The sequence below is a fragment of the Aedes albopictus genome, chromosome 2 (genome assembly GCF_035046485.1).
Source record: "Aedes albopictus strain Foshan chromosome 2, AalbF5, whole genome shotgun sequence".
NCBI classification, from domain to species: domain Eukaryota; kingdom Metazoa; phylum Arthropoda; class Insecta; order Diptera; family Culicidae; genus Aedes; species Aedes albopictus.
The window spans coordinates 514,310,471-514,331,275 of record NC_085137.1 but is presented as its reverse complement, the minus strand read 5'-3'; the positions used below and the strand labels follow the sequence as shown (position 1 = coordinate 514,331,275).

Here is a 20,805-nt window from a genome sequence, read left to right as displayed (position 1 = left end):
TTTTTACGTTTTCTCATTATTTGCATTCTCATACTTCAGCAATTTCTATGAGAAATTATGAGTTCTTTAGTCACACATCTTCGTGAATTGCTTTTGTAAATTTTTGGATCCTTTTTTCTCCTCTTTCTTAAGGATTTCTTTGTTTGAATTTCTTCGGTATTCCCAGGATTTGGCAATATCATGGAAATTCTTTAAGAATTTATACATTTTCTCATTTTTTTACATATTTGGAATGCTTTGGTAATTTTTTTGAGAAATCTTTCAAAATTCCTTTTAAATTCCTTGCAAAATGGATTAACTAAATTCCTTTAGCAAATTCCTTCTGCAATTCTAATGATTTCTTTAGGTATTTTATCGAACATTCCTTTATCTTATATTTAAGGTTTTTTGTTCGAGTTTCTTCGCAAATTGTTTTTTTTTTTGAAATTCGCAAATAGTTCTGAAAATTTATTTCCCAATTTCTTTTAAAATGCCTTCAGTTATTTCTCCCGCCAATTCTTTAAGAAATTTATCTGACATTGCCATTGGAAAATCGTTAAAAAATTACTTTTAAATTCCTCGAACAATTATTTTGAGAAACCTTTTCTTAATTCCTTTAATATATTCTTCGGGAGGTAATTTCATAGAAGGATTTTTACCAAGAATATGTCCAAAAAACTATCAATCAACTTTTCTATAAATTATACAAAATGTTGAGTTTTTTTTTATGCAATGAGAAAATCTTATGATCAGATAACCAAGAGGTGGTTCTTTGGGATACGTGGGGATCGACCCACTAAACACTCATTCTCTTTCTTCCTGACCTTCGCGGTACGCCCGTTAGGGTTGAGTTTCTCTAGGTATTTCTGTAAGAAATTCTTCAGAAATTCCTCCAGAGAATTTGGATTTATTCAAAAGAATTTTGAGAAACTTTGAGAAAAGATTCTACTGGAGATTCCAATAGAAATACATATACCAATACTTTCAAAAGTTCCTGTTTGGATGCTTTCCGAAATTCTTTCAGGGTTTTGGAAATATATCCTCAGACATGATCAGAATATAAGCGTTTATTTAAGGAAATCACCAAGGCATTTCTGCAAAAGTTTTTCTATTCAATTTTTCAGAAAATTCTCAAAATTTTTCGTTAAAAATTCTGCATTGAGAATTCTTGGAAATTCCTTCAAAAATTTCCCCACAAATTTTTACAAGGTTTTTTTTTTGTTTAGAAATTGCTCCTGTGGTTCCGTGAAAATTCACTGACTCGGGCAGGATTTTTTCAGATATTTCTCCAGGGATTTTCTCAGAAATTCTTCCGGAGAATGCACAAAAATTTCTGGAAGAGTTATTTTAAGAATACCTGAAAGATTTTGTAAAAAAAATATCGGGAGAATTGTCTAAAGGAGTCCCAAGAAAAACTTCTTATGATACCTTTAGAAATTTTTAGAAGAAATTCTGAAGAAAATGTTCAATACGGAAATGTAAAATCCTGAATCAATTTTTGAAGTTATCTGTGGGGGAATTCCTGAAGAAACTTCTTGGAATGTCTCCTTAGTTTATTGAAAAGAAAAAAATATCATGGGGAGCTTCTGGAGGGAATCCGGAAGATATTCGACCGGAAAGTGCTGTATGATTTTTTGTAGAAATCCGTAGAGAAATTTCTTAAAGAAACCTTACGTTTCCAGAAGGCCGGGATACCTCGGAAACACCTCAGGGAAACCTCCAGGACCCCTTCAAGGGATTCTGGAATTCCTCAAGGATTCTCGCGGAAGTTCCTCCCGGAGTTCCTTGGGAGTTCCTCCAGAAGCTCCACGGGAACCCCACCAGGAGATCCTCGATAATTCTTCGAGGAAATTCCTCCAGGAGATCTTCGGGAATTTTTCCAGGATAACATCGGGAATTTCTCCAGTAGTTCCTCGGTATATTTTTTTTCAGGAGTTTTCGACATCCAGTTGTTCCTAGGAATTAATCGGGAATACTTCCACCAGTTCCACGGAAATACCTTCAGGGTTCTCTCGAGAATACCTCGGGAATATCTCTAGGAGATCTCCAGCAGTTCCTAACAAATTCATCCATATGTAAGTTCTCCGCAAATATTTCCAGAAGTTCTTTGGAAATTCCTTTAAATATTCTTTGGAAATTTTCTCCAGGTGTTCCCCGGGAATTCCTCCAGGAGTTCCTCGGGAATTCTTTCAGGAGTTTCCCAGGTGTTCCTCCAGGTGTTCCTCGGAAATTTTTTCAGGAGTTCCTCGGGAATTTCTACAGGAGTTCCTCGGGAAATCCTTCAGGAGTCCTCGGAAATTCCTTCAGGAGTTTCTCGGGAATTCTTTCAGGAGTTCCTCGGGAATTCCTTCAGGAGTTCCTCGGGAATTCCTTCAGGAGTTCCTCAGAAATTCCTTCAGGAGTTCCCCGGCAATTCCTGCAGGAGCTCCCCGGGAATTCCTCCTGGAGTTCCTCGGGAATTCCTCCAGGAGTTCCCCGGGATTACCTCCAGGGATTCCCCAGAAATTCCTTCAGGATTTCCCTGGGAATTCCTCCAGGAATTCCACGAGAATTCCTTCAGGAGTTCTCCAGGAGTTCCCCGGGACTTCCTCCAGTAGTTCTACAGGATTTCCTGCAAGAGTTTCTCGGGAATTCCTCCAGGAGCTACCCGGGAGTTTCTTCAGAAGATCCTCGGTATTTCCTGCAGGAGTTCCCTGGGAATTTCTCCAGGAGTTCCCAGGGAATTACTCCTGGAGGAATTCCCGGCAATTCCTCCAGGAGTTCCCCGGGAATTCCTCCAGGAGTTCCCCGGGAATTCCTCCAGGAGTTCCCCGGGAATTCCTCCAGGAGTTCCCCGGGAATTCCTCCAGGAGTTCCCCGGGAATTCCTCCAGGAGTTCCCCGGGAAATCCTCCAGGAGTTCCCCGGGAATTCCTCCAGGAGTTCCCCGGGAATTCCTCCAGGAGTTCCCCGGGAATTCCTCCAGGAGTTCCCCGGGAATTCCTCCAGGAGTTCCCCGGGAATTCCTCCAGGAGTTCCCCGGGAATTCCTCCAGGAGTTCCCCGGGAATTCCTCCAGGAGTTCCCCGGGAAATCCTCCAGGAGTTCCCCGGGAATTCCTCCAGGAGTTCCCCGGGAATTCCTCCAGGAGTTCCCCGGGAATTCCTCCAGGAGTTCCCCGGGAATTCCTCCAGGAGTTCCCCGGGAATTCCTCCAGGAGTTCCCCGGGAATTCCTCCAGGAGTTCCCCGGGAATTCCTCCAGGAGTTCCCCGGGAATTCCTCCAGGAGTTCCCCGGGAATTCCTCCAGGAGTTCCCCGGGAATTCCTCCAGGAGTTCCCCGGGAATTCCTCCAGTAGTTCCCCTAGAATTCCACCAGGTGTTCCCAGAGAATTTCTCCAGAAATACCCAGAAAATTTCTCCAGAAGATCGCAGAGAATTTCTCCAGGAGATCGCAGAGAATTTCGCCAGGGGTTCTCAAGGAATTCCTCCTGAAATTCCCAGAGAACTCCTTCTAGAGTTTCCAGAGAATTCATTCAGGAGTTTCCAGATAATTCCTTCAGATGTTTCTCGGAAATTTCTCCTGGAGTTGTCAGGGAATTCCATAAGGAGTTTCTAAGGAAAACATCCGCACTTTCCCTGCGAATATCTCTAAGAGTTCCTTGGAAATTCTTCTGGGAGTTCCTTGGGATTTGCTACAGAAGTTCCCCCGAAATTCCACCAAGTGTTTTTCGGAAGTTCCACCATGAGTTTCTCAGGAATTCTTAAAAGAGTTCCTTGGGAATTTATCCAGGACTTCGCCGGGAATTCCTCCATGACTTCCCCAGGAAATCAGGTGTTCTCCGGGAATTCCTCTAGGAGTTCCCCGAGAATTCTTTCAGGGATTCTCAGGGAATTCCTCCAGGAGTTCCCAGAAAATTTCTCCAGGAGTTCCCAGGGAATTTCTCCAAGATTTTCCAGAGAATTTCTCCAGGAGTTTCCAGGGAATCCGTTCAAGAGTTCCCCAGGAATTTCTACTGGAGTTCCCCAGGAGTACCCAGAAAATTTGTTCAGAAGTTCCCCAGGAATTCAGCCAGAAGTTCTCCGAGAATTCTTCCAGGTGTTCTTTAGGAGTTCCCAGGGATTTCTTGCGGGAGTTCCTCGGGTATTCCTCCACTAATACCTCCAGGTGTTCTGCGACCGTTTGGACAAGAATCAGCCTTTCTACGGAATCATAGTCTACTTCGATTTAGGGAATAATCAACCAGGTTTGGCATGCCAAGTAACGGACACCATGCGCTGGCGAACTATTTGGACACCTTGGGTCACGCATGGCATGGCCTACCTCAAGCCCCTCCCCATCCGAAACCAAGTCATCATAAACACTCGCAAATTCGCGCAACCTCCTAGGAAGGGGTTTACGCGTACTTGCGCGCACCGTAATTGGTCCGTAAATAAAAATAAAGGTTATCTACATCGCCGCGGCGGCTCTACCTGGTGCTGCTCGGTGCGTTCGTTCGTTGTTTCGATTCGACCGACCCTATCGACGACCAAGCTGTATGCGTCGCGTCGCGTCGCTCGTCCGCCCCTCCTCGATCAGGCACCAATGCCAATGGATGCAATGTGGATGGTACTCGTGTACTCAGAGTTGTGGTACTCACTTGGCTTGCTTGGCTTGGCTGGTTGAGCATCAGCGCGGCGCACCGCGCAGTAGGCCTTGCAAAATTTAGTCCAGCCCACCGCCACCACCGTCTCCATCGTCGTCGTCGCCGTAGTCACAGTCGTGTTTTGCTGCGCGTTTTCCAGTCGTCGTCAGTACCTATGCTATTTAGCTATTTTTCTTCTTTTTCTCGCTCTTCATCTGACCATTCCTCATTTGCGACTTGCGGATGTTTGCTTCATTTCTTATTGTTCTTGTTACTACTGTTGGTTGGTACTATTCAACGTGTGGTGGTTGTTGTTGCTGTTGCTGCTATTTACCCGGATCGTAAAGAGACTTGTGGAGCGGCCGTATTTCGCTTCTTCACGCGCATTTCACACGTATTAAGCGGCAATAGAGTCTAAGCAGGCTCAGGGATGGATCAGCAGAGCGGGCGAGTCGAGGAAGGTACCGACCGTGCCGCCGTCGCCGCCTTCATACGTCAAACCAAGTAGGCTCTGCGGTGCGCTGTGCGATGTTATGCACACGACGGCAAGGCCTCCTTAGCTTTGCGCGGCGACGACGGGCAGCACCTCGAGGACTGGGCGAGCGAGATTGTGTGTACTGGCTGAGCGGTGTGGAGTGCGCGTGCACGGATTGATGACTTTTGTAACTGTTTCGAATGCTGCCTTTGATTGAGCAAGATACGATACATTCTCAGCTCAGTTCAGCTGGATATTGATCAACGCGCCGCCGCCACCTAGGATCATAATATTAGCATCGAAGGAGCGGCGCCCTGGCTACTGAGTTGTGCTTTTTAATAAATTTCAAAACTAAAACGATATACCGAGTGATTACTAGCCAGCTGAGCAGCGGCGGCAGTAGCACCTAATCAAGTACGGACGAAGCCGGCGAGTTCTGCGCGCAGGCCACTACCGTTAGTTATAATTCTGCCGGGTTTGAACAGTTGGTTGCCGTTGAAACGTTTGTAGTTAGTTAAGTTTGACGTACTTGCTGCACGCTTGGGGATAATGGGGAGCCATACTGTACTGGTGGGACGTGATTGGGGTGCACCAGGGGAGGGGCGTCATCAAATTTGCCTTCATTCGAGGCGGTTGTTATTACTTTTATCTCTCCAGAGCGTTCTCCAAAGCTCGATATTTTTATATTTTTTTGTGTTTTTATACGCTTCAGTGTGGAGCAGAGCAATGGCTTCAATTGCACGGTGGTGCACTAAGGGATATTCATTGAACATGTATGGCCACTTTTTTCCGATATCGAGGTATCCTACTCTCAGAGAGAGTTGTCTCAAAGGTCAAACACTCACTCCACTGGATACTTCAAAATTCTTACATTAATAAGCACGTTTTTTAATATATGTACCTTATTTTGTTTGCAGAACATCATGATCGTGTTTACCTGAAATGAAAATTAAACGTAAAATATATAGTTATCTTCATTTTACAAATTTTTAATTGACAAGAGGTTTTATAAAATGTCTCAAGGCTCATTGTATTCTTGCAGGTTGATCGAATTGCAGAAAGTGACTTTTGACCAGCAAAATTCCACAATCATCCCTTAGTGCAAACGGTGCCATATCGGCCTCCAATGAAATTTACTACAGTTTTTTTTTGCCATCGTCGTCGTCGCCGTGTTGTTTCGTACTTCTTGGCATCAGGCACATACCTCGACCGGCGCGGCGCACTGTTTCGGTATTAAGTAGACGAAATTACGACGGACGAGTGGACCGACGGACCGCCGAACGGACAGGCGAGTGTCAACACACAACTTGTAGGTCGGCCGGTCCCCAAGTCGCCCCAAGTCGCAGCTCTGCAACCAGTAACCAGCAACGGAGAGCGAGTTATTGGTGAAGTGTTTATGTCTGCACGTCGTCGTCATCGTTCATATGCACCACCAACCACCATCGTTACCATCCAAGCCGGCGTCGTCGTCGTCGCAGTCATCGTAGTTGGCGGCGTCATCGCAGTGTGCTGTGCTGTGAGCGAGGTGGCCTTTATCGCCTTTGAGCGCAAGGCTTTTCGCTTTTTTTATTGTTTTTCATTTCGTTTACTTCATTTCAGTGATATTTAAAGGGGAAACGCGGACAACCTTAAGAACCTTCTTTGGAGGGAGCGTATTACTTTATTGGAGCTAGTTTATTGATGTACACTCGTTGTTGATGGAAAATCACTGTGACAATCTAGTGATTAGTACTCATGAGGAGATTATTTTTACTATTAGCTGTCCTTGCAAACTAGACCCTGTCGGCCTACTCATCTTTTGTCATTCCACTGCCAAGCTTCCCTTCAATTCGATTTTTCTAAACTCCTTATTTCACCACATTTTTGACCTTTCAAATCTTATTTAATCTAGTCTAGTTTACATATATACAGCCATTCATTGAAAGAATCCTGGAAAATGTTAAAATCGACTAGTACTATCATTTTTCTTGTCATTAGGAGTTAATGTTTTCTGCACATTAAAAAATGTATTCTAAACATTCTAGTGGCCAGGCCTACTGTGCAACGTTATTATATTGCAATGAAATCATTTTTGAGTGGAGACATCTCGTATTAACCGCTCAGTTTCATCTATTCTATCTATATATATATATATATAAATGAGTTTTAAGTCCCTTTGAGGCAACAAAACTCACGAACGGCTGAACCGATTAGCATGATTTTCTAACCGTTCGATTCGTCTTCAGGGTGGCTGTGTTTATATGTAAAAAAAGTTACAAAACTCAACTAAAAAGTAAGAAAATTGATAAAGTACTGATTTTCCATGAGCTGGGAAGAAAATCAACACGATCGAAATGAAATCAATCTAGAGTGCGGGGCAAAAATGACCTCAATAGTTGTCAAACCACATCTTGGCAAGACAAAGTTTGCTGGGACAGCTAGTATAGAATAAAGTAAAAAATCGGTGGGAGTGACGTAGCTAAGAAGGTTAATGTCACTCTTGAGTCCTCGGAGTTCTAGGACGGAACACAGATATTGACTCTGTGTCTTGTACCTAATGCCTAGGCTTAGGCGCCTTTACTCGCTCTTTCAAATGAAAAATATGGTTCTCAAGGAGTGGAGGAGGTATGGCGTAACAATTAACCTTTCAAATCATTTTTAGTGAAAACTAATAGAACGAAACAGAGATTGCTCAAATTGGGTGCTTCGTTTGCGAGTTATGCGTTGCTCTACGTATAACATTCTTTTTTATATTACTGTATCCTTAATTAAAACTTTTAAATCGCTAGATTGAAAAGGCTGTGACTTTTTTGACACATTTGATTTTTTTTTTCTCGTTTTAAAATGGTACAAATAGCGACGGTATTATGATTCCTTATCAAATTTGATTGAGTAAAGCTTTGGAAAACTGCGTTGATGAAGTGCCAAGAATGGAAAATACACCATCACAGTTATTTAAAGTTTTGCTCAAATAGCATCACATTATATTAGGAATAATGAATCTCCCGCTTTTTGCACCATTTCATTGTAAAAACGGGTAAATACGGAGGATAACGTTCTTCAGGAGCCTTGTGATATCTTTATTCAACAATATTTTCGCTTCTTTACTGCTTTTTTTTTGTGTTGGAGTAACTCTGGTGGTTCTCCATTTTTGGTTTCGAATTTTTATAAATTCTGGACCTCCTCTGATTTTTCCATGAATGTCATCTGATGGTTCATTGAAGAACACTTCTGGAGGCTTCCTCCAGGAATTCTTTCTAGTGATTACTTCGTTCAGGAATTCGATCTGTGGATTATTCCAGAAATACCTACTAGAGATGCCTTTAAGAGTTCCTGCTTGCGATTTCTGTATAGACTGCTGCTGAGGATTCCTCACATTGTTCAGGCTGTCCCCGAGAACTGCTGCTGAGGGTTCCTCCAGTAATTTGATCTGGTAGTTCTTCCAGGAATTCATTCTGGAATTTCGGGTTTTTATTTTGAGAATTAATCCAGGCATTATTTCTGGGGATTTCTTCACGAGTGCTTTCTGAGGATATCTCCAGATTCCTTCATGATTTTTTTCTGGGGATTTCATCAAGAATTTCTTCAAAAGTTTCTTGAGGAATTTCTACTCTGGGGTTTCCTGGGAATTCCATCTGCGGTTTAATCCAGGAACTCGTGGAAAATTTCAATAAGAAAATTCAGGAGGATTTCCAAAAAGAACTTCCCACCAGAATTCCTAGAGAATTTCTAGTAAAAACTCCTGAAAAATTCTAAGAAGGAACTTTTGAAGGGTTCATAGAAAGAGCCCCAGCAAACATTATTGTTGTACAATAGATGAATAAGCATCTTTTTAGCTTGATTTTGAACATTTTGGTTGAATAGCTGTTGTTCGATTGTAATTGTTACTAGGGAGCTGCTGGAAGAGTTCCAAAAGAAGTTCTGAACGATACCCGCAAGAAACTCCTGAATGATTCTATGGGAAATCTTCTCTTCCTAGAAAAATCTCTGGAACATTTCCTAAAACAATTCCAGGAGGGGCCATGAAAGACAATTTCGAAGGGTTTAAGATGAAACTTCTGAAGCATTTTCATCAGGAACTCCTTGAAAATACTCACACAGGAACTTATTCCGCCAACGGAAAACTTATGGGTAATCTAGAAGGAAGAAGAAACTCCTGGAGTAATTCCAAGGCTCAGGAACTTTTTAAGTTATCCAAACAGAAACTTACAACGAATCCCAAGAGATAACCAAACGAAGTTGAACTAGTTCATCTAGACAAATTTCAGAAGCTTTTTTGGAGTAATCCCAAAAGGGACCCCTTTTGGAAGGTTTAAACTAGTGCTGGGGAACTTCCGAGATATAAAATACAAAAATCCCATGGGATATTCCAAAAGTGTTTAGAAGAAACTTCTATAGAAATTCCTGCTGGCGTTTCTGATGGAAATCCCATAGAAACTCCTGGAGGATTTCCAGAAGAAACTTTTGGAAGATTCCAAGAAAGAACTCTTGGATGATTGCCAGAAGAAACTCCTTGAGTATTCCTGGACAGAGCTGCTGGATGATTTCAAAAGGGAACTCTTGCCAATTACAACCAGAAAATCCTAGATAGTTTTATGACAAAAGTTCTGGAGAATTCCTACAAAATCTCCGGAGAATTTCAGGTAAGATCTCCAAGAGGGCTTCCAGGCGGCAATTTTGAAGGATTTCAGATGGACCTATCAGACAATCCTAGAAGATAATCACAAACGGACTCCATCACACAACGGAAATCTCTTTACATTTTCTGGTAGAACTTTCGAAGTATTTCCTATGAAAACTGAAGGAAGAATTTATAAGTAGTATCTGGGTTAATCCCAGAAGAAACTTCTGAAGGAAGAAGGAACTCAAGAGTGTGGAACTTTCCTAAGTATCCCAACAAAACTTTCACAACGAATTCTTAGAGATAACCAAATGAATCCCAAAATCGTTCTTGTAGAAATCCCAGTTGGAACCTCTTAGGGAAACCTTAAAGTATACATTGTGGATTCCGAGATTTTAATTGGAAAAATCCTACAGGATATTCTAGAGGAGCCTCATTAGACAAGCCTAAGGAATTTTTGGAGAAATTAAGAAAAAAAATCATGGAGAAATTCCTGCTGGACCCAAATCAAGGGTCGAAACGTCGGATGAAATAGTATCACCCCGCTTTTAGCTTATCTGGACCGAAAAGCCAACCAAAGAGGGATAATTCTGCTAATGAGTTCTTAGGAAGAACACTTGGAGGGATTTAAACAGGACCTTCTGCGGGCAAACTTGGAAGAAGTTTCAAAACACCCTTTTGTTTCCTAAAGGGTTTCTAAACAAATTTCAATAAATATATTTCAGGATATTTACCAGAAGACTACCAGGGTTCCCAGAAGAAAATTCATAAGAAGTTTGAAATCAGAAAATTGGAGAAACTCTTGTTGAAATGCCAGGAATACTCATGTATGCACTCTGAGAGAAACTTTGGAAAGATTTCGTGAAGAAGTCCCAAGAGTAATATCGGAAGAAATAGCGTAAAATGTTCAAGAGGAATACGAAGAGAAATTCTAGGGAAAATTCCACGACCAGCAACGATTTATCCTGATAGAAATTCTTATAGATATTTTGGGATAAATTCTGGTAGGTATACTACAAAAAAAAACGCAAGAGGAACTCCGGGAAAAATCCCATGGCGAGCTCTGGGAACAATACCGGGAAGAAATTCTGTAACATGCTGGTAAACAACTGCAGGAAAAAATGGTCGGAATTCAGGAATCCTGGGAAAAAATCGGGAAGGAATCCGGAAGTATCCGGGAAAAAACATAAAAAGGAATACCAAGAAAAATGGTGTGAAAGATGGGAGCGTGAAGTAATTTATGGAAGATCTACCTTCAAAAATAACTCCATGCATTCCTTTTATAAAGTCATCAAAGGATTCTTTCAGAAATTCCTCAATAAATTGCTTCATGGAATGTCTCCAGGAATTCCTCCTGAAGTTCTTTAATAATGTTTTTTTTTGGTAATTGCAGCAGCTCTTCCTTCGGAGAATTTAGCAGAAATTCACACAGAGAACTCTACATGAGCTCCTTCGGATATTTATCCATGTATTTCATCCGAAATTTCTCCAGGATCTTTCGCAAGGAAACTTTCAGGATTTACTATTGGGATTCTTTATAAAGTTCAGAAATTATTAATAAAAATTACTCAAAACATAAACAGAAATACCTTTGTAAATTTCTCATGCTTTTTTCTGAAAATTTAAGCGTTTCTCCAGATATCCTTTCAGGGATTCCTTTAAAAATACCTTCACGAATTCCTCCTGAAATTCATTTAGAAAATCCTCTTTGAATGGCGGTAACGGATTTCTCCAGGAATATTTCTAAATATAGTTTAATAAATTCTTACAGTTATTGCACCAAGTGTTTCTCAATGAGTGTTTCCAGAAATTGCTCCATGAATTTATTCAGCAACTTCAGCTAGAACTTCTTCAGGGATTTCCCTGAGATTCTTTCAGATGTTTCTGCAGGGATTCTTTATGAATATCGTAAATGTCAGCAAGGGATATCCTTAGAAATTTATCCATGTTTTTTTTTTCAGTATTTTCAGAAATTAAAAAAAAAATCAGTGATTCTTTTGGAAATTTATCCATGGGTTCCTGCAGGAATTCCTTAGAAAATTTCGTCATGGGTTATTGACGAAATTTCTGGAAGGTTTCTTTTCAAAATTTCTCCTGCGGTTTTTCTTGAAAAATCGTCTGGGATTCCTTCAGAAATTCTTTTCGATATTCCTCCACGGATTTTTACAGAAGTACTTTATGAAATCACATAAAATACTGGTGTTACTCTTCAAGGATTAGCTGAAGGAATTTACAAATGAATTCCTAAAGATACCTTTGCAGATTCCAAGAAGAATTTTTTTTTAAATTTCTTGAAAAAACTCCTGGGCAAAATTCTGAACAACTTCTGAAGTAATCGTTGGAGAAGATTCTGGAGGAATTCCTAAGGATTACATTGAGGCACCTTTTGGGGTTGCTGTAAAGAAATTTCTAGAAGATGTATGAAAAACTTTTGGAAGAATTCAAGAAAACGTCCTGGAGTAGTTTCTGAGAAAATCCCTGATTCAAATAATTCCCTTGAGGAATTTCGGAAGAAAACCTTGGAACAGTTTCTTCCTTTCTTAAAAAAAACTCTGCGGGCATCCGTGTAGACATTGCAGACAAGAGTACGGGAGGATTTTTAGAATAAATCTTTAAATTCATTTCTGAAGGGATTCCTGGAGGATGTTTTGAAGACAACCCTGAAAGAACTCCTAGAGATACTTCTGGAGGAATTCTTGAAAGAGTTTCTTGTAAAATGTTCGAAAGGTTCTAGTGGACAAAACTCCTGGAGCGATTTCTGAAATAATCCCTAGAGGAATTTTTGGAGGCAGCAGAAAATAAAAAAAAAAATATTTGGAAAAAGTTTTGAAGCAACCAACAAGAGAAATTTCTAAAGCAATTGATTTTTTGCAGAAATCTCTGAGGACTGTATGGAAAACTGGAGGATATTTTACAGTAATTCCAAGTAGAAGTTCTTGAAATATTCCGGAAAAAACGCGAAGAAGTAAATCCTGATGTGATTTCTAAAGAAATTCCCAAAACAATCTCTTAAGGGATTTCTGAAGAAACCTTTCCACAGATACCAACAAAAATTTCAGAAAGCATTCCTGCAAAAAAAAAAGAATTTCTGAAGAAATCGATAGAGAATTTTGGAATAAATACACGGAGGAACCTCTGGAGAATTTTCTGCAAGAATCTTTTGGGAAATTGTCGAATAAATAACTGGAGGAATCTCTAATGAAGCTTGTGAAGAAATCGCTACAGGGTCTTCTTTTCAATCTGTTTAAGAATTTCTCAAGGAATTGAAGTTTTGAAGGGTTAGCTAGAGGAATACCTGTACGAATTACTTGACAAATTTTTAGATGTCTTTCTGGAAGAAACTCAAAACCAAGAAAATCCTAAAGGAAATTCTCAAGAAATTCCTGGATGTATCTTTGGACGAATTCTTGCTGAATACATCAAAGCGTTCCTGAAATTATTAACCCTGCTAAGATGTTACGGGAGGAGCACCACTATAGCGTAGTGCATGTTCTGCGAGCCTGTCTGGGTCATATTGACCCCAATATCCAACTAGAGTTAAAGAAAAGAATCATAAACCATATTTCAATTAGGAGTTTCATGCAAATTACTGTCTGTACAGTCCTCTTTGAGAAATTATTGGATAAATTTCAGAAGGAATCACCGAACAACTCCCACGCCCCAGGTTAATAATTTTAAACAAATCACTTTTCTGTTGTTTTATGCCACTTGGTAAGTTGTAGAGCTACCATTCAGTTGATTCATTGTGCAACTGCCATTGGTCAATCATGGAGTAGCAACTGCATCTCGAAATATCCAAGCATTTCTTCGGAAACTTCTTCCGGAAATTCCTCCAAAAACATCTACTGGTGAACCCTTTAGGCAGCATCCATTTATTACGTAACGCTAAAATCGACATTTTTAGACTCCCCCTCCCCCCTCCGTAACGCTTTTTTGTATGGAAATCCTAAAATTTTTGTATGGACCGTAACGCTCGGCCATACTCCCCCTCCCCCTAGAGCGTTACGTAATTTGTGGACGGCGCCTTAGGAGTTTCACCAGATTAACCCTACAGGAGTTCCATACGGGAAAAGCTCCAAGAATATAATCTGGGAATACCTTTTACTACTGGATGATTTTAAGTAGAAACTTCTGTAGGATTTCTAGAATAAGGTCCTAGAGAATTCTTTAAAAAAGTCCTGGAAGAATTCCAGACTTTCTGGAGAAATTCCAAAAAGAACTTTTCTTTTTGGATATCTGACGAACTTCCACAAGAAACTTCTGGAAGATTTCCAGAAGAAACTCTGTGAGGACACCCAGTAGGAACTAAAGGAGTATTCAAAAAAGAAACTTCTGGAAGATTCTGGGAAGATTTCCAGAAGGAACTCGTGTTCCTGGAAGGGTCCCAAGAAGAACTTCTGAAAGATTCCCACGAAAAAAAAATCTCTTAGGTAACCCAGATTGAATATCTGGAGAAAAGATTACAAGATATGATAACTATAAATAAAAAAACTCATAAAATATTCTAAAAGTGTCCAAAGGGACCCTCTCAAAGGAATTCCTTATGAAATATATTCATGGAGAAATTCTTTCAGGAATTCCCAAAGAATTTCTGAAAAAAATCCTGAAGAACTTCTGGCGAATTTTCGAAGAAACTCCTGGAGAGATTTCAAGAGAAACTACTTTGTATATTGCAAGAGATAATCTGAATGAATACCAGAAGAAAATCCATTAAGAGTTTGAAAGAAATCAGTTTTAAAATTCTAAGAATTGAAGCATTCCATACGGAGTCCTTTGAGGAAGCTTCTCAAAGTATTGCAAGACATACCCAAGCAGAATCGTAAAAGATTGCGTGGAGGATTCCTAGAAACAATCTTTGAGAAATCCTCATAGGTACTTGGGGTACCAAAAAGTACACCTGGAGGAATGCAAAGAGATTGAAAAAGGAATCCCATGTGATAATTAATGTTTAGGAATTCCAATAGAATCTTCTTGAAGAATCCTCTAAATATTCTACGATACGCATTCCCAAAAACATTTATGGGGAAATTAAAAAAAAAACTACTTGAGTTAACTCAAAACATTAGGGGGATTCAGTTAACAGCGTAAACTGATTAAACTGATTAAGGCCGCACGGGACGACGTGTAATTTTTCGTATCTCCTTCTCATTCTAACAATTTGCCCCACGATTTTGAAAATGCAAATATCAATATCCACTGCACAGACGTAGCTGAAACTTTAGTCGATTGTGCACCCCAAGTGAGCAAATGAACGATCAAATTTCTAGTCAATAATATGAACTAGAAGTTGAGATTTGCATCTTACCAAAACAGAGCAATGGCGGACGATTCACCACCGTCCCGTCCGGCCTTAAACGATCACCAAGGCAATCTTTGATTATTTCATTCGCAAAATCATGAAACATTTCAAATAAGCAGAAAATCATGGCTTACGCAGCAATTTAATCTGTTTAGTGAGTACCCCTATTGTTTTGATGGATCTCTGAAGATTACCCATGATAATAGGTACGATGAAACTTTTAGAAGAATCTTTGTAAAAATCACCGAAGAAAATTACAAAAGAATTTCCGTGGAACTCCGAAGAGAATCCATAGGAAAAATTGTGAATGAAGTTTTCGACGAATTCTAGAACACATCGTGATAAAGGATTCCAAACCTAGAGGAGAATAACGCGCAAACTATTGCATTTGTTTAGGCTATTAAGGGACTCCCATCTGTCTAGTCAAGTGAATAATGCTTTGAATTGTCAATCCGGAGACGGTGGGCTTAATACCAGGTCGATCGCTAAATTTGCTCGACTTTATCGACATGTCGTATCATTGCACAGTATACAAATACTTGCAATGACAGGGAACCCAGTCAACACACGATCGCATATGATGTTGCATAGGATGCAAAAGTGGAGGCGATATACGCACACTTTACACGCAGTCAAATGGAAGCAGGTACGCATATGGCCTCCACTTTAGCATCCTATTTAACATCATATAAGACTTTGTGTTAGCTGGGAATGCTTTTTTATTAATTTTTGCTCGTAGTTTTACAACTTTTGTCTTCAGACTATCGAACTTCATCATAATATGTCAAAAAAGGAGAATTCCACTAATATGAATTAAGTGTGCAGAGAGTCACTAATTCACATTCAAGAGATAGCACTTGAAAGAATCAACCTCTGCTTTAAGAAAGCCGTAAATACGGCTACTCACGATTTACTTCCCCTAGCACTCTTACCCCACTACTACTGCACAGTCTGGGACCAATTTGCAATTTCGAGTTCATTACCTTCAGCTTACACAAGTCCACACACATTGACTGACCGTTCGTTCGGGTATTGGATTCAAACACCTTCCTGGCGGCGGCCCCAACCAGCCATCAGCCCCATTCCGTCAGTCAGTGCAGTCCTAGGCTCTAGGTAGCACCAGAGTAACCATGCCGACCATGCCGACCGCCCGCTCGACCGCGCGAAACCGTAATGATTAATGATCCAATCGTGATGGGAGCACCCGACGTTGCTGCGTTTTTGCCTATATGCCTCCTCAGTCAGTAATGGCATCCACCTAAAACACATTTTCATAGGCAACTGGGTAAGCGCGGCCACCGCGTCCGCCACCACCGCTTCATCTAGATGCTCATCCTCTGCGCTCCCGCCAAACCAAGTAGGCTCTTCTGCGAGGGCTTCCGAAGACCTCCCCGTCCGTTCGCCCGGGTGATCGGAGTAGGCGAGGAGGCGGCGACGCAACTTGCGTTTGTATATTATGGGTAACTGCGATCGAATTGAACGATTGGATCGAGTTCAGCGGCCTTCTGTGCTTGCAGCACCCCTCTTTCTCTCTCTCTATCTATCGGATGGTTGTTGGTTGCATTAGGTAAGGACCGAGTTAAGAGAAGAGCGTGAATAAACGGTAACAGTTCAAATCCACTGTTTTCTCGGTGGTTTATGGATATTCCAGCAGCACCACCACCGGCGATCAGCAAGTGGCTGTGCTGTGTGGTGTAATTTTGGAGAGTAGTTAACCAGCCATAAGGTTTTTGTTTCGAATCTCGAAAACAAGGGACGAAACTTGAAACCGCGGCGCGGGCGCGCACTCGTGGTCTTGGAATCGGAGACTTTGGGGCGATCCGATGTGAGTGGGTGCTTCCAAAATACGCCTACTATCTGCGTACCACACACTACTGGCTGTCTTGATGCTCGCCGACGACGACGACGGACCAAGTTTGGGCTAATTTATGGCCGCAGTTATTCACTTTTGATTTCGGACGTCCAATTTTCAAGTCGGCAGAGCCCACCAGATCGTGTCGTTGGACGTGTAATTTGTCATCGAACAGTGAGTTGGTGTGTTTTAAAGGGGACTCGATGTTCAATGGGAAGAGTTTCAGTGGTTTAGCTCATGTTTCTAAGAGGTAGTTGGAAAGATTTTATAATAATCATTTCATGCATTTTTACTACCTGAAAGTCTCTATAATATAGCTAAATCAATCAATCAATCAATACTTACTACCGCAAGAGCAATTTCTGAAAAATCCTTCCACTGAAGGAATTTCTCAAAGAGCTCTTGGCGAAACACTGAGATGAATAACCAAAGGAATTTCCATTGGATTGGTAAGAAATCTTTTGAAGAATATCTGGAAAAACTCCATAGAAGAACTTAACAAGAAATACCTTGCTGGAATTCCAGAAGAAATCCCTAAAGCTCTTGACCATGGGTTCCCAACCTTTTTGAGGTGGAGGCCCCTTTAAGAATTGTCAATACATCTGAGGCCCAATGACAATTTTTAGAAAAAAATATGAATTAAATGAACAAAACCGAGTTTTTTTGATACAGTGTGTGTCGTAGCCTGAAATTTACTGTGGGAGGGATTTCCAACGATCAATAATGCGTTTTTTTTATTTGACACTCACATTTCGTAAACAATAATGTCATGTACATTCAATTTGAATCGTAGCTGAAAAACAGCGGTGCAGCCAAAACATTTTTTTCTTCTGAAGGCGTTTTATATTGAAAATTTGTTCCTCAAATTGTGATATACAAAATTAAAAATTGGTATAATTTACACAAAATAGAACAAAAATTTAACTATTGTTTTGGTAACATCGCGACCCCCTGGACTGGCGTCACGGCCCCCCAGGGGGCCGCGGACCACCGGTTGGGAACCCGTGTTTTAAACAATCTCAGGAGATAAAAATACCTTCTCCAAAAAATTTCTGAAGAAATATACAGTAGAATCCCTTCAAAAATTTTATGAAGTACTTTTGGCTGGAACTCTGGAAATTCCATGGAAATTGGAAATTCTTGAAGCAATCCTACGAGAATCCTAAGAACTTCGTGGAGAGATACCTGAGGAAACTTTTTTGGGAAGCCCTTGGTGGAATTCCTAGAAAGAAATATTGAGAGATTTTTAGAAAAAATCCTGAAGCAATGTTCTGAAAGTATTCCTGGAGAAATCTTTGGACGATTAAAAAAACCTGTGAGAATACGTGGAGCAATGCATAGGTAAGCGTCTATGATTCGTAGAAAAAACTCTTGAGATTTTTCTAAAGCAATTTCCGTAGAAATAGCTATGGTATATTTTTGAAAAAAAAAAAATCTTAAAGAATCCGCGGAGGAATCATTCAAGTAATCCTTAGAGAAAATGCCGGATAAATTTCTGGAGGAATATCTGGAGGAAATCCTAAAGGTATCCCTGTATGAACTCGGGCAGGATTCTCTGGAAGAATTCCTGCCTGAATCACTGAAAGTAGTGATACAAGAATCTCTGGACGAATTCCTGTAGGATTTTATAGATAAATTCCTGATGAAATTTCTGGACACATTCAAGTGGGAATTTACAATGCATTTCCTAGAGCCACTCCTGAGCATATCTCTAGTAGACTGAAGAAATACATGAACAAATTTTTAAAATAATAACTGGAAAATTTTCTGAAAAATCCATTGGAAGAATTTATTGAAGAATCTTTAGAAGAATTGGAAAATTCTGAAGAAATCCCTGGAGAAGTTTCAAGTTATTTTTTAAATGAATTCCTAGTAGAATTTCTGGTGTAGTTTCAGAAGAAACCCGTATAAATCTACCTAAAAGAATACTTGGAGAAATCTGAAGGAATCCCTGGAGAAGTTACTTAGAGAATCCTTGGAAGGATTTCTGGGAAAAAAATCCCCCGAGGAATTTCTGAAACAAACCTTGACATGAATCCATGGATTAATTTTGGAAGATTTTCTTGAACTTGGACATGGAATCATCGGACAAATTTATGAAGGAATATCATAAGGAACTTTGGAAGGAATATACATAGAAATTTCTAAAAAAAAAATCCCTGAAGAAATCTTTGTAAGAACTTCTGAAAAAGTGTGCAAATTTTTCTCAAGAAATACTTGGAGAGTTTTCTGCAAGAACCTTTGATTTTCATGAAGAATCGCTAAAAGCATTTCTGAAGCAATTTGTGCATGATTTTCTGAAAGATTTTCCGTACAGATGCCTATAGAAATTTATTGAGGGATTTTTGGGGAAGCCCACGGAAGGTTTTTGAGAGAACTTTGGAGAAAGTTCAGGCGGATCATCAATCTAAAATTCCGTAGGAAATTCTAGAGGAAATTTTAAAGGGATTGATGGAACATGCTCTAAAGAATGTCCAAAAGCAATTTGTGGAAGACTTTTCAAAAGGAATTCTTAAAAATTTCCAAAATTGAATCCATGCAATATTGAGAGTATAATCTAGGGAAGGTTTTATATGAAAAAGTTCCTAGATTTATTTCTGAGATAAATGTCTAGAATACTTTAGAGAAAAGTCTGAAGGAATCAATGGAAGTATTCCAGAAAATTTCTCAGAGCAATCGGCAAAGGCATTCATGGCAGAGTTTCTTAAAAAATATTGTTCGAAGAAATTGCTGCAGGATTTAAAGGTGAAAACAGACGTATGAATCCTTGATAGTTTTTTTTTTACTCTAGTCAAGTACAAGGCACTGAAGACGACCTTACAGTTGAGGCCGAAATACATATCTGTCAAAAGATGCAAATTCTTAATGAAATTCAAAGGAACAGTACTTAACACGATTTTCTTATTACTTACAGATATTTCCCTAACAAGCCCAGGTTCATCATTATCGAAATGTTCTACAAAATATCTTCAGATCAGATCTGCATATTATCTTTCTTTTAAGGATTGCGTACCTTGACTTTTCGAACATCAATTTTTTGGGTCTGTCTCCACAAAAAATACAAAAATAAACATTGTTTTTCTTGTGCAAAAATATCTAAACAATTACTTGGGTGATCTTCTCATATCCAGAAGGGCAGAATCGATTCCTAATTTCGCTGATAGGTTAATTTCTTGTGTGTATGGAAGCACGAGAAATAATTAAAGAAAGAAAAAAAAAATACATTTGTTTTTCTTTTTATTACAGAGTAGCTTTGGGCAATTTTTAATCGATGTTCGCAACATCGATGTTTTTGTTTCAATGAATCGATTTTTTAAATACATAAAATCGAGGGTCTATATAATCTAGGGTTCACTAAATCGAGACAAACCTGTATATCTCAGGTTTCTTGGGCAATTCCTCCCAGGAGTCTAAGTGAATCTTTCTCAGGATTCTGGAGGAATTCTTCTTATGGTCTAGAGAGTCCCTTTCAGGGTTCTAGTGCAACCTTCTCAGGATTCATCTCAGGTCATCTCTGGATTCCGAACTTTTTTTTGGAGAATCCTTCTCAGGATTCGAGATGCATTTCTCATAATTCATCTTAGGGTTCTGGGGGCAATCTCTTTCAGGATTATAATGGGCTGTCTTTGAATGCTACAGGCGAATTTCTTTCAGGATTCTAGGAGAATCCCTCTGAGGATTCTGGAAGAATCCGCCAAAGCGTTCTGGGGATATTCGTCTAAGTCTGGAAGAATTCAGTGGAAAAGTTTCTCTTAGGATTTTAAGGCAATCCGTCACAGGATTCAGGGAGAATCCATCTCGGGAATCTGAGGAAATCCCTCAAGGCTCTGGAAGAATTCCTCTAAACATTCTGTGAGAATTCATCTGAGAAAACTGGAGTAATCACTTCCCAGGATTCTAGGCAAATCCTTAATAGAATTCAGGGAGAATTCCTATTGGAAGAGTCTTTCTCTCTTCTTTGGGATATGGTCTCTCAGGATGCTGGTGTGATAATTTTCA

General features: G+C 40.0%; 1 protein-coding gene across 2 annotated transcripts in view; it reads right to left on the bottom strand.

Moving 5' to 3' along the window:
- Positions 1–20,805, bottom strand: part of LOC109409728 (zinc finger MIZ domain-containing protein 2) — a 292,272-nt gene that overhangs the window by 193,003 nt on the left and 78,464 nt on the right. The window lies entirely within an intron of this gene.